General features: G+C 44.0%; 1 pseudogene; it reads right to left on the bottom strand.

Annotated features, from left to right (window-relative positions):
- Positions 1-704: 704 nt before the first annotated feature.
- Positions 705-9,029, bottom strand: LOC119348121 (annotated as a pseudogene).
- Between the last annotated feature and the right edge of the window lie 2,627 nt (positions 9,030-11,656).

The following is an 11,656-nucleotide window of genomic DNA, read 5'->3' as shown; positions in this document are numbered from 1 at the left end:
AAATGTTTAACAAGCATTTGAAATAATGTTGTACAAGTATTTGAAAAGATGCTGATCATGTATATAAAAATGTTGAACAAGTATTTAAGAAAGTGTTGAGCAAGTATTGAAAACATGTTGACAAGCATTTGAAATAATGTTGTACAAGTATTTGAAAAGATGCTGATCATGTATATAAAAATGTTGAACAAGTATTTAAGAAAGTGTTGAGCAAGTATTGAAAACATGTTGACAAGCATTTGAAAAATGTTGAACAAGCATTTTAAGGAAAAACCAAAAAAGAAACAAAAACAAAAGAAAGCAAAAAAATGGAAAAAAGAAGGGAAAGGAAAACTAAACAAAAAGTGGAGAACATGAAAGAAAAGAAAAAACAGAAAAAAAATCCGTAAAAACCGGTGTCACAAGCATCAACTACAAAAGGCGTCTCACACTTATCAGAAGCAAAACTTGGGCGGAGTGGATAGCAGATCGAATCCCGCTTCTCGCATGTATTATTTTTCTATTTTTTTCTTTTCTGCGCGAACATAGGCCGGCCCCCATTACTTGAAACGCTTCAGCGAGACATCCCGCAGCGATCACTTAATGCAATAAATAGTCGCTGCGACCTTATAGGAGCTCCCAGTGCAGACGGGTAGCCGTGCACAACATTGTAGTGTATTATTTGGATAATCGTGTGTCCATCTCCTATCACCACCACCAGTAAATAAACAAAACAAGAAGGTAACTCCTCTCCATTTCTACCGAGCATTTACAACGATCTCATCAGGTTCTTCAGCGTTCGATCACAACGAAAAAATACAATACCACCAAAAATAATATATAGCACGCCACGCCCATCTATCAGGCTATCTATATATCTATCACCACAAGAGCCCTATATATGTCGACTGTAGACTCCAAGAAGAATAAACACGGGTGGATATACATTAAGCCGGATCGGATCGGTCGTCTACTTGAAGAAGAGGCCCTTCTTCCTCCCCCGCCGCTTCTCGACGGCCTGCATAAAGAATAGTATCCACATGAGTTGGTTCAAGGAACACATGATCTTCATGCCCAGCGTGTTAGCAGGTATGACCTTTGGGACCTTCTTGTTAGTGGTAGTAGTAGTAGGTAGGGGTCTCTTATGTCAGATGTTAGTGTGAGCTTGGATACAGTACTGTACTGGGGGCCATCATCACTTCATGATGACCAAACAAACTGATCATGTTGTTGTTATGCAAAATAATAGCAGCAGCAGTAGATGGTGATGGAGGGCGGTGCTGTTAGTAGTGTGCGGTGTGGCTTTCGCGAGAGATACTAGTAGATGAGCTCATACCATTGATCTGAACAGTCTTAGCACCAGCACAATCGTATCCCGCGACCTGCGAAAAAGTTTGGATACACAGCACGATAAGCGGCGTATAGTATAATCTACATGACACTGTACAACCTCTTCGGTAATAAATAAACTAACATGATGCCAACAGTCACGAAAAGCAGGGACAGAAAGGAAGGGGGCATCTGGCGGAGTATTTCCAATTCCAGCTATCATACTTAATAAGGAATTTAGTCCTGAAACGACCTACTTACTTCTGTCCATATCATACTAAAAGAGTCAATTTTCAATTTAAAAAGCGATGACATGTAAAGTTGTTTACTACAGGCAGCCAGAAGCCCATGCTGCTAACAAAAAATTTTGGGCACGCATTAAAACTATGCGCCTATTTATAATGAAGCAGGTTTTCAGAGAAGAACTCACGTGTTATTGTCTGCTGGCTGGAGATTATACTCGTCACCATCAGCCGACACAATCGAAAACTCTGTCTGACGCTCATATCCGTATGGAATATTAATCTGGAAAGCACAGCATGAAATTTGTGGTTATATTACAGCATACATATCCAACAACAACTAAGATGCTCGGGTTTAGATCAAATACTTTACGCAAAAGGGAAATATTGTTAAAACCAGAACCCGAAAGGGAACATAAATGTCTTGGATTTCGTATAATATAGTGCTGGTTAAAATAAAACCAAAGCATGATGTTGACTAGTTTACAGAAGTACAGTTTTAAGCGATTGAGCTTATATGCATGAGTCATTTCTATTGCTCTGCCCACATTTTTTGGTAGGAGTTTATCAATCTCCTGTAGAAAAATATATGATATGGAGAAAGCAGTGCACAAGCAGAATTAAAAAAATTCACCAGTTTGATAGAAAGGGAATGCTGAAGGGAAGGTTTTTCAACTTGTCAATCCTCACAACTAGGGCACTAATAATAGTATGATACTGGTGGCAACGATAACTCTGATGATGACCCATCCATAAATGTAACCCCTATCTGCACTATCCACAGTAAAACTTGAAGAAGGATCCTGTAAGCTGGAACACAGATCACCTGCTCCCAGAAAGAACTCAGGAAACACGCAGTTTGTGGCTGCTTTTCCGGACTTTCTTATTTTGCAGGCATAGAAACAGAGATATCTACACGACTATACATACGGAACATCACAAAGTTGCCAGACTTATTTCAGGGTAATTACTGGTGAGTATGTACTGACACCTAGCTACCACTGGTTCTCCTTCAGACCATTTTAGGGAAATCAATGTGCTAATCATGTACCGAAAGAACCAACAGAATCCCTTGGCAGTTCCAGACCAAGATCCACATTCAGGAGAATAAAAACTAATACTGAAGAGTAGGGACATACAGCAGTTGCTTTCTGAAATTTCTCCGTGAGAACAACACCACGCTGCCCGTTACATTTAATGCTGTAACCTTCCCTCTTTATTGCCAAAACAGCTGGTTCCCACATGTCTAAGAATCTCACCTGCTATTATGGGATTAAACATTTCATTTAGTTTTGGGACATCGCAAAAAAGCAGTAACAATGCTATTGGTAGATAATTGTAAAGGACAGGAGACGTACGGGCAGTTGGACTTGATAAGACACATGCCCAACTTCAAGGGTTTTCTTAATGAGTTCCTTTGTTTGAGGGTCTGCAACAAAGATGATTACTCAAGTTATGACGCGTACAAAGTGCAAGCGGAACAGCATGTTCACAGTTTCGATACTCACCGCAAGTGATTTTTGCTTGATCGTTAGCATAAACCTTTACGATGTCACCCTACAATAGAAAAACACGAATGTTTCAAAATGAAACGAGACATTTTAATACTGGAAGTTATAGAAGCAAATCGGTTTTTTAGAAAAAAGTTTAACCGTCTGCATGATTTCAACCCAGCTTACATAGCATCTTGCTGGTATCAATATTTCATAAAGGAAGAAATTTAAGAAAAGAAAACACAGGTAGGATTGTCGCACCGTCGGAATATTCTGGATGTCAACAAACAGAAAGAAGAGCATCGATACTAATGGCAAATATCTAGTGATCAATTGACCTGAGCTTCCTCAAATCTGAGATCTAAGAGATCAGAAGGAAAAAAAAAAGGTGACTGCTAGGCTTGATTCGTGCTTTAGGAAATACAAAAAAAGAAGAGGTGGGTGGGGACCCTCATCTGTGCTTTTCCTAGTACCAGTAGAGTTCAGAAGTGAAAAATTACAAAAGGTTATCTGGATCTACTTCCTTGAACTTAAGAAGAGCACTCACATTTTGTAGTAATATTCAGCTTCATCGCATGTTTTCACAAAGATCGACATGACACTCTGAGTAAATTTTATTCTCACCATCACGAAGCTCCCAGTCCCCAAGAGTTCAATATTTTGTCATTTCAAAAGGAACACAAAAAATGCATAGTCCCAGTCCCAGGATTCCTAGATGTAAATCATAGCATAAGGATCAGCACATGAGAAACTGACTACCTTTCTTTTTCTGTCGTCTAGGGGTTGGACTTCAATGGCTAGTAGATTATCAACATCATCAGCAGTAACCAAATAGGTGGGTTGCCTTGCTCCTACACACACGCGCACAAAAAGGAGTTATGTGAGACACAATGGCATCCTTGCTGATATAATAAGTAACAAGGTCACAGACCATAAATTCACTTATTATGCAGCACATACACAAAATAGTACCTTCTATGAATTTTACGGAGCCATCATCCAAATGACGAACCCACTGCAGAGACAAAAAAGAATTGCAAAAATGAAAATCCCATGAAAATCTGAACCAACAAGAAGTATGATGAGATAGAAACATAATATTTATTCAAAACGTGTGTCAACAAGAAGTATGGAGCGTACCTCAAAATTACAACTTGTGGTTCCGTTGATGGAGAACCCACTTGCTTGAAGGTCCCGTCCGGGAAAAGGCTCACCCGTGATTCGAAGACCCTCTATGCCTGGCAATGGATCATCCTCTGCAGCTGCATATTGAAAGAAATGGCATCTATCTTCAGACTGAATGCAATGCTAAACAATTATGATGAGTAAGTTTTATATGAACTTAACCCAATAGTCTACCTTCAGAAAAAGAAGAACCAGGCTCCTCGGGAACAGTAGGAAGATAGGGATATGAAGGGTTTGCTTCCTCAAGGCCAGATTCTAAATTAGGTGAGTCTCCAGAACCCCACTGAGCAGAAGGTTCGCGCACATGTTGGTCTTCAGCCCCCACAGAATCATCCAAGACATACCTTCTACTAGGGCCCTCGAGTGGTAGGCTCGACTTCTGAGCAACGAAACCAAACTGCAGAGCATCAGAATCACGTTTTTTTTTTTGACCCAACACCGTAGAACAAAATGTTCTACGGTTGAGACGCTTGAGCAGGAACATCCTTCCTAAATTGGTTGCTGCAATCATAAAATTAGTAATCTCATTTAGTACTCTAGTTATGCCTAAGTAAGTGTATACAATATGATAAATTACAGACTAACATAAATGTGCTAAACCTGCCAGCAAACAGTTTATGGTTAACAAGATGAAACAACGATATAAAAAGCAAGAGCAGAAGCAAAATGTGCACACGTGACACATCAATGAACTTTTCAGAATTATTGATTATCCTAGAAATTGCAAGATTCAGTGATGGCTCTTCCAAATTATACTATCATCCAATAAATCATTAATCAATGCCATGGACAAAACAAACTTCAGAAGTGTTTATGTCTGTTGTTTTTATCCAGCCTTTCCCTTTTGTCACTTGCTGGTTTGCCTTTTCTTCATCGTTGCTTATCCTGAAGGTGCGGATAACCAGCCAAGTTACTTTACTGATCCTGGTTCTTGTCCCTTGCCTTCCCCCTTTTTTCTTTCTTTTAGTTCTCTTTTCACTTCTTGGTCCTTTGGTTGCCTCCAAATTGATAGCCACGTAAGGTGTCATAACTCATAACCAACTCAATAATAGTACAGGTAGCATTTCAGCAACTAGTAGGATGTTGCTGGGCAATTAATTAACATAGATGATGTAATCTGGGTGCTAAGTAAGTATTTGCATGACTACCATAAACATGCGACTGAAATACTGCAGATAACACTGTTAAAGAGCAAAAGGTAAATTGTTAAGCTCTTAAAGAATAAGCACTACCTGCTTGAAAGAGCGGTCCTTCCTCCGTAATCTTGATCCATAATTCTTGTAGGAACCTCAGTTGGAATTACTTGATGGTTTTTCCAATTACCTCTGGCTTGAACAGGGGAAGGGGAAGACATTGGAGATTGTACCTGAGGATATGGCGTCTGGGGCACAATATCAAGGCCGCTTTTGTACTGGGAAAGTACGTAAAAGGTTATTAGAGGAAGGAAGCGTGTGTTGTAACATAATAATGACAAAAGCAGTGTAGAGCTATAGTGAAGTTACCGATACTTTTCCAAGAGGGTTGTTAGGTGACTGCACAGGAAGGCCGGTCTTATTTGGCAATTCATTTTGCCATGGGGTAATCTGATAGTGTGACTCCTTAACTTTCTCCTGCATCATCCAAGTTTGCACACAAGGCAACTTCAAAGTTCTGTAAGAAAAATATCAGCAGTAAGCTGTGCAAGCATGACAAGCTCACTACTGACTACAGAGTATGTGCGCATTGCGCTTCTGAAACAAAATGCATGTTTACTGTAGCTTCATGTGGCTCACCTCGGTGAGCATTAGTTGCTCCTGCAGATGCCTAAACAGAACCTGCAGGGCGAGGAACACACATTCAGCAAATGGTTAACTCAGGCCCTGGCCACTTCCAGCTCAATTCAGAACAAAAACAGAATCAGCTTGATCTATGCATTTCTGAATTTTAAACTGTGCTCAAGTTGCTCTTCATCATCAAAAGTTGTGCCATGTTTCTTAGTCGCACTGATATAGTTCCAATGAATATATTCAGGTGCTAGTTACTCAATGACGGCTTCCTGCCAAAACTTCGGGAAACAAGACATACCTTCAAATTACCAACAATGGATTGAGCATCGGGGACAGACGGTCGTAGGTTCTCATATTCAGACAGAATAGGCAGCAAAGAGGATATGAACATTGACCTCTCTTGATGTGCAGTCTATACAGCAACAGAACAAAAAATCAGTATCATTTCAGTTCCTTTACTACTATGTCAACAGGTTGTACAGATGAAATGATCATGGTACACAGAAAATCTAACATATCAAAAGAAATCAAACTCGAATCTAACTACAAAATTCCAAGTCCAAGACCAGGAATATCTTACAGTAAAATCTGAGAACTCCAAAATGTAAAAATGACAGAACCAATTGCGTTCTGTTTACCTTACCCTCAGTCAAGCACTCTCATGCAATAGATGTTTCTCAAACTGCAAGTTCATAGGTCATAAAGCATACCTAACTATTGTAGCAACTGAGCTGCATAAGTATTTTAAGGTGAAAAGATTCCTTAGGTTATTGAAAAACATGGTTATGTGTAACATCACCGTGTAAAACTTGAGCTGCAATCCTAAGGCACAGGCCCAACTAAGATAACAAATGCATTCATAAACTTTCAGTGAATGTGTTTTCTGATCTACTATAAATGTTTCTACATGCATTTTGGATCTTTTACAGAAAGATGCAATAAGAATCTTCAGTTCATAGAATACAAACAAATTCATACAATTTGAAATGGGTCTCGTGAAATCAGCACCAATTTAAAATGATCTCTACTTGAGGATGCAGAGATAGAACATCTGGCAACCATTCAAAGGAAGCATACAAGTCATGAAAACTCCAATGACAGAAAAGTACCTGCAATGCATATGCCAGGCGGATGTTTTCCTCGATAATATCTTGTCTATATGCTAAAGACTTTGATGCTGCATCAACCAAGTCTTGCTGCTGATGATCAAATGCCTGAAAAAGAAAACCGTTTTAAAGATAATACGGTGCACTCAACCAAAGGAACCAAAGAATCACGATAAAGCAAATATCTTACCACGCGCATATAAGCGATGCGTTTTTCCAGCACCGATTTTTCCTTGAGTATGTGTGCTTCCTAACAGCAATAGCTTGCGGTCAGGTACCAAGATAGAAAGGGAAAGACAGCATGAATGGGGTGCTTTTTCACTGTACAGAAATATTCACCTTTATTATATAGTTATCCAGATGCTTCCGTAACTGTGTGATACTGTGATCTCTTCTTCGTGTTCTTTGACCTTGACAGTAAGGTCCTGCATAGGAACGACCTTTGTCAGGAACGTTAGCTCATGTAGATGCATATGGTGTTGCAAGGGAATCAAACAGACCTGCTTCCAGGACATGTTTGAGTTCATCTCTGAAACAGGCAGTAACCCCTGTCCAGGTAGGTTGAGTCTGGAATCATAATCGGCTTCTTTTCTAGGCCTGCGCGAAGGGATTTTCACTATTCAGTACTGGTATCAAAAGGCCCTTCCTTCTAAGACAGACAACTCCTTAGGAAACAAACACCATATTTATGTGCTGGAGTTACCTGGCTGGAGAAACGGAGCGAGACGACGGAGTGGAGAAGTGCGACGGTCCGCCATTGTCCATGCCTGCCGGCTCCCTTCTAAAGGCGCCGTTGGCCTGGCCGCTGTCGAGGTACTTGTTGTGTCTCATCTGTTGATGCATCAGGGGGTCTCCTCCACTCTCTGAAACCCCGTTCTGACGGAGAGCGGAGGCGCCTCGCGGGTTCGCCGGAGCAGCGCCGTCGTAAGGCTTGTTGGGGCCGTCCATCTTGCCAGCGACGACGGAGGCGCGGGGCTCCTGGCTCGCGCCAGCGCCGAAAGTGGCTTGGGATGCGGCATCCTCGCTCTGAAACCAAGTAAACAGCTCGTAAAAAACGATACATCTTGAGTCATATAGCCATGCTAGCAACACCAGTGTGATAGGTAGGAATTGTTGTGCCTGCCGTCGTGCGCCGGTAACAAACAAAAGGGAGATGGATGAATGAATGATTGATTGCGTGGGGTGCGAGCACTTACGACCCTCTGCAGCAGGCGCGTCTTCTTCATGAGCTCCTCCTTGAGCCTGCTGTTCTCCTGCAACTAGGATCAGATAACGGAAAACTGAGAATCAGATTGGTGCGTTTGGTTGAGCAAATCACGCGACTGACTAACAAGTTGTAAACTGCATTCAGGGCGGTTTTGTCTGAAGGACGGATGGATAACATGTGGGAAGTGGTTATAATCAAAATTGTTGGGGCAATTTGACTGGCACTCCACTGGTGAATTTGGATGATAACTATTCTAGTTGGCGAGCTCAGCCGGAAAAGGCCGAATCGCCCTCTTGTTATAATCAAAATCGTGAATTTGGAACCTCGTGGTAGGGCAGAGAAGAGGGCGATTCGATTGGGCGGCGGGCGGAAGGGGATCGCCGGTTCTTCCGGCGGCACGGACGGATTGGCTAAGCTAGCTAGTTAGGGAAGGGGGGGAGGGGTGGCTGACCTGGTCGCGGATGGTGCCCTCGGCGCGCTCGACGGCGCGGATGACGTCGAGGAGGCCGCCGTCGTTTCCCGTGGAGGGGGCGGGGTCGTCGGCGGAGGAGACGGATGCCCCGGCGAGGTGGTCCATGGGGTTCGGGGCGGAGGCGGGGGAGGAGACTGGCTGACTGACTGACTGGAGCACAAGTCTCCCCGAGTGAGAGGAAATTCTGGGAGCGAAGCGCGTGGAAATGGAGGAATTGGCCGGCGGCGTCAGTCGAGTCACGGGGAGGGGATGGAAATGAAGGCGACGGGCAGTGACGGAGCCACCTACCACGCCACGCCGGAGGGGGTGGGCCCGGAATGAATGGAACCGCTCCGGTCCGCACTCGTTCAAACGCCCGCGGACAATGACCAGACAACACATAATAAAGATCCAATACCTCATTACCTCATTTCTAACTCATCAAATCCACATCATTATTAACACAACGTTAAACCTGAATCTAAACGGAGCCCGTGTCCCGGCGGTCGGCTACGTCCCTCGAAGCGTTGCCCCGGCCGCCGGCGGGGTAGATTAGGAGTGTATGGGACACGTGTCGGCTCACGGGGCTCAAGTCGCCATTGTGTCCCATGGCCTGCTCTTCCTTGTCGAAGGCCGTCACGTTCACGTCGCCGGTGGACATGTGACCGATGATGGATCAGTCGTGGAAGGAGGAGTCGGCGACATCCACCACGACACGACTGGGTGGCCGTGCACCATACACGGTGCCGGGGAGTGCGACTCCGCTGTGCCAATGTCGGCCACGAGGGCTTCCACCGCCTCCCGCACCCGCTACCTCGCACTTAGGTCATGGATGGATGGGCCAGAGTGGGCCGGTTTTGACATGGCGGGCTCGTCCAGACGTCCCCATATCCGCCCCAGATATGGCGGATATGGAGAGTGCCGGACTGGAAATGGGACGCCCGGTTGGGTGACCTTTTACGTCTGAGCACTGATTAGACAACCCGTTCGGACGTTTAGGGCGGGTACAGGGTTTCGGTTGTACATGCTCTAAGTGTATATGACTAGGGTTTTTTTTTTGCGGGATAAACTTCTGATCTATTCATCTTCAACCATGATAGTACAACGAACACTAGAAATAATAAAAATTACATTCAGATCCGTAGACCACCTAGCGACGACTACAAGCACTGAAGCAAGCCGAAGGCGTGCCGCTGTCATTGCCCCTCCCTCGCCGGAGCCGGACAAACTTTGTTATAGTAGACAGTCAGGAAGTCGTCGTGCTAAGGCCCCGTAAAACCAACGCACCAGAATAGCAACCGTCGCCGATGAAGAGTGTAGATAAGAAGGATCCAACCTGAAGACACACAAACAAGGACGAACGACGAACAGATCCGAGCAAATGCACCAGAGACAGATCCACCGGAAACACACCTCCACACGTCCACCGACGATGCTAGACGCATCACCGGAACGGGGACTAGGCGGGGAGACCTTTATTCCATCTTCAGGGAGTCGCCGTCATCTCGCTTTCCTGAGTAGGACACATGTATATGGCTGGGTTGGAGCGGCTATATATTAAACAGTAGATACTTGTTCTAGCGGCAGCAATAGTCGTCCGTTGGTCCATTAACCTCGATGTATTTATTATTTTTTGAGGTGTTTTATCTCTATTCCTAATGGACGAGTTGGTGAATCGTCTCCGCGGTTTATTTTCACTGGGTTTTTTTCGTCTCTCCTCCCACCACCCCCTCCCAACCTGGTCCGCGGTTTATTTTCGCTGGTTTTTTCGTCTCTCCTCCCACCACCCCCTCCCATCCTGATCCATCGGTTTATTTTTCTCTCCACTCTTTATTACAACCAGAACTTTTCTAACGTATAACAAATCACGGATCTAACTTCCTTAAATTATGCAAATCAATCAATTCATTTTATTGGTTCAATTTGTCTTAGAAAACAAATAACAGATTTTCTTGAAACAAATAAAACATTTTAATCTAACTTTCTTAAATTATGCAAATCAATCGATTCCTTTATTGGTTCAATTTGTCTTAGGAAACAAATAACAGATTTTCACAAAACAAAAAGTACATTTTAATCTAACTTTCCTAACTTATCTAAATCAATCGATTTCTCTTATTAGTGAAATTTGTTTTTACGAAACAAATAACAGACACGTCACAACTTTCCTCCCAATAAATAGTTTCTTAACATTTGCAAACTTTCCTAATCAGACACGTCACAAACGGGCATGTACTCATATCACGATACCAAACAATAAAACCCCATTTGCATAGAAATCAGTTCAAAAATCCTAACTTTCCTAATTTTTTACCTTTCCTTGATAACAATCAATATTTCCTATGTTTTTCACCTATTGAAGGAAATCACCCCTCCATCGATATTAGCATTTTTTTGAACCGAGATCTCCGGGTTATGATTTTTTTTTGCGATTCTTTCCAATTGTGACCTCTCCTTCCACTTCGGCTCCTTCTCGCACAAACACCTCCACCACAGTCAGGTGACACCGCCCCGGACCTCCCGCCTCTCCACACCTTCTCCGCCACCTCCTTCTCGTACTCCATTAACAATCCCTCCGCCACATTTGTCCATGGCGGTGTCGAGGGCATGGCGCAGCAGCGTACTAGCGGTAGAGCAGCGCATAGTAGCAGGAAGCAACACGCAGCAGGCGAGGCGAGCGGCCGGCGGTGGAGGGCAGAGATGCGGCCGGCGTGGCTGAGGGGGCGGCCGACAGAAGATGGCCATGACTGGAGGCGGCGCGAGGCAGGGGCGACCGAAGGGATAGGCGGCGGCAGACGGGCGAGCGCAGCCAGCGAGAGTGTGGCGTGCGACCAGGGTGTGTGTCGCGCGGGGCACAGTGGTGCGGTGGCTGCGGCGAGCGCGACGGCAGCGGCGGGC

The sequence above is a fragment of the Triticum dicoccoides genome, unplaced genomic scaffold (assembly GCF_002162155.2).
Source record: "Triticum dicoccoides isolate Atlit2015 ecotype Zavitan unplaced genomic scaffold, WEW_v2.0 scaffold85915, whole genome shotgun sequence".
Lineage (NCBI taxonomy): Eukaryota > Viridiplantae > Streptophyta > Magnoliopsida > Poales > Poaceae > Triticum > Triticum dicoccoides.
The sequence above is the reverse complement of the archived record's forward strand: the minus strand, read 5'-3'. Positions and strand labels throughout refer to the sequence as shown.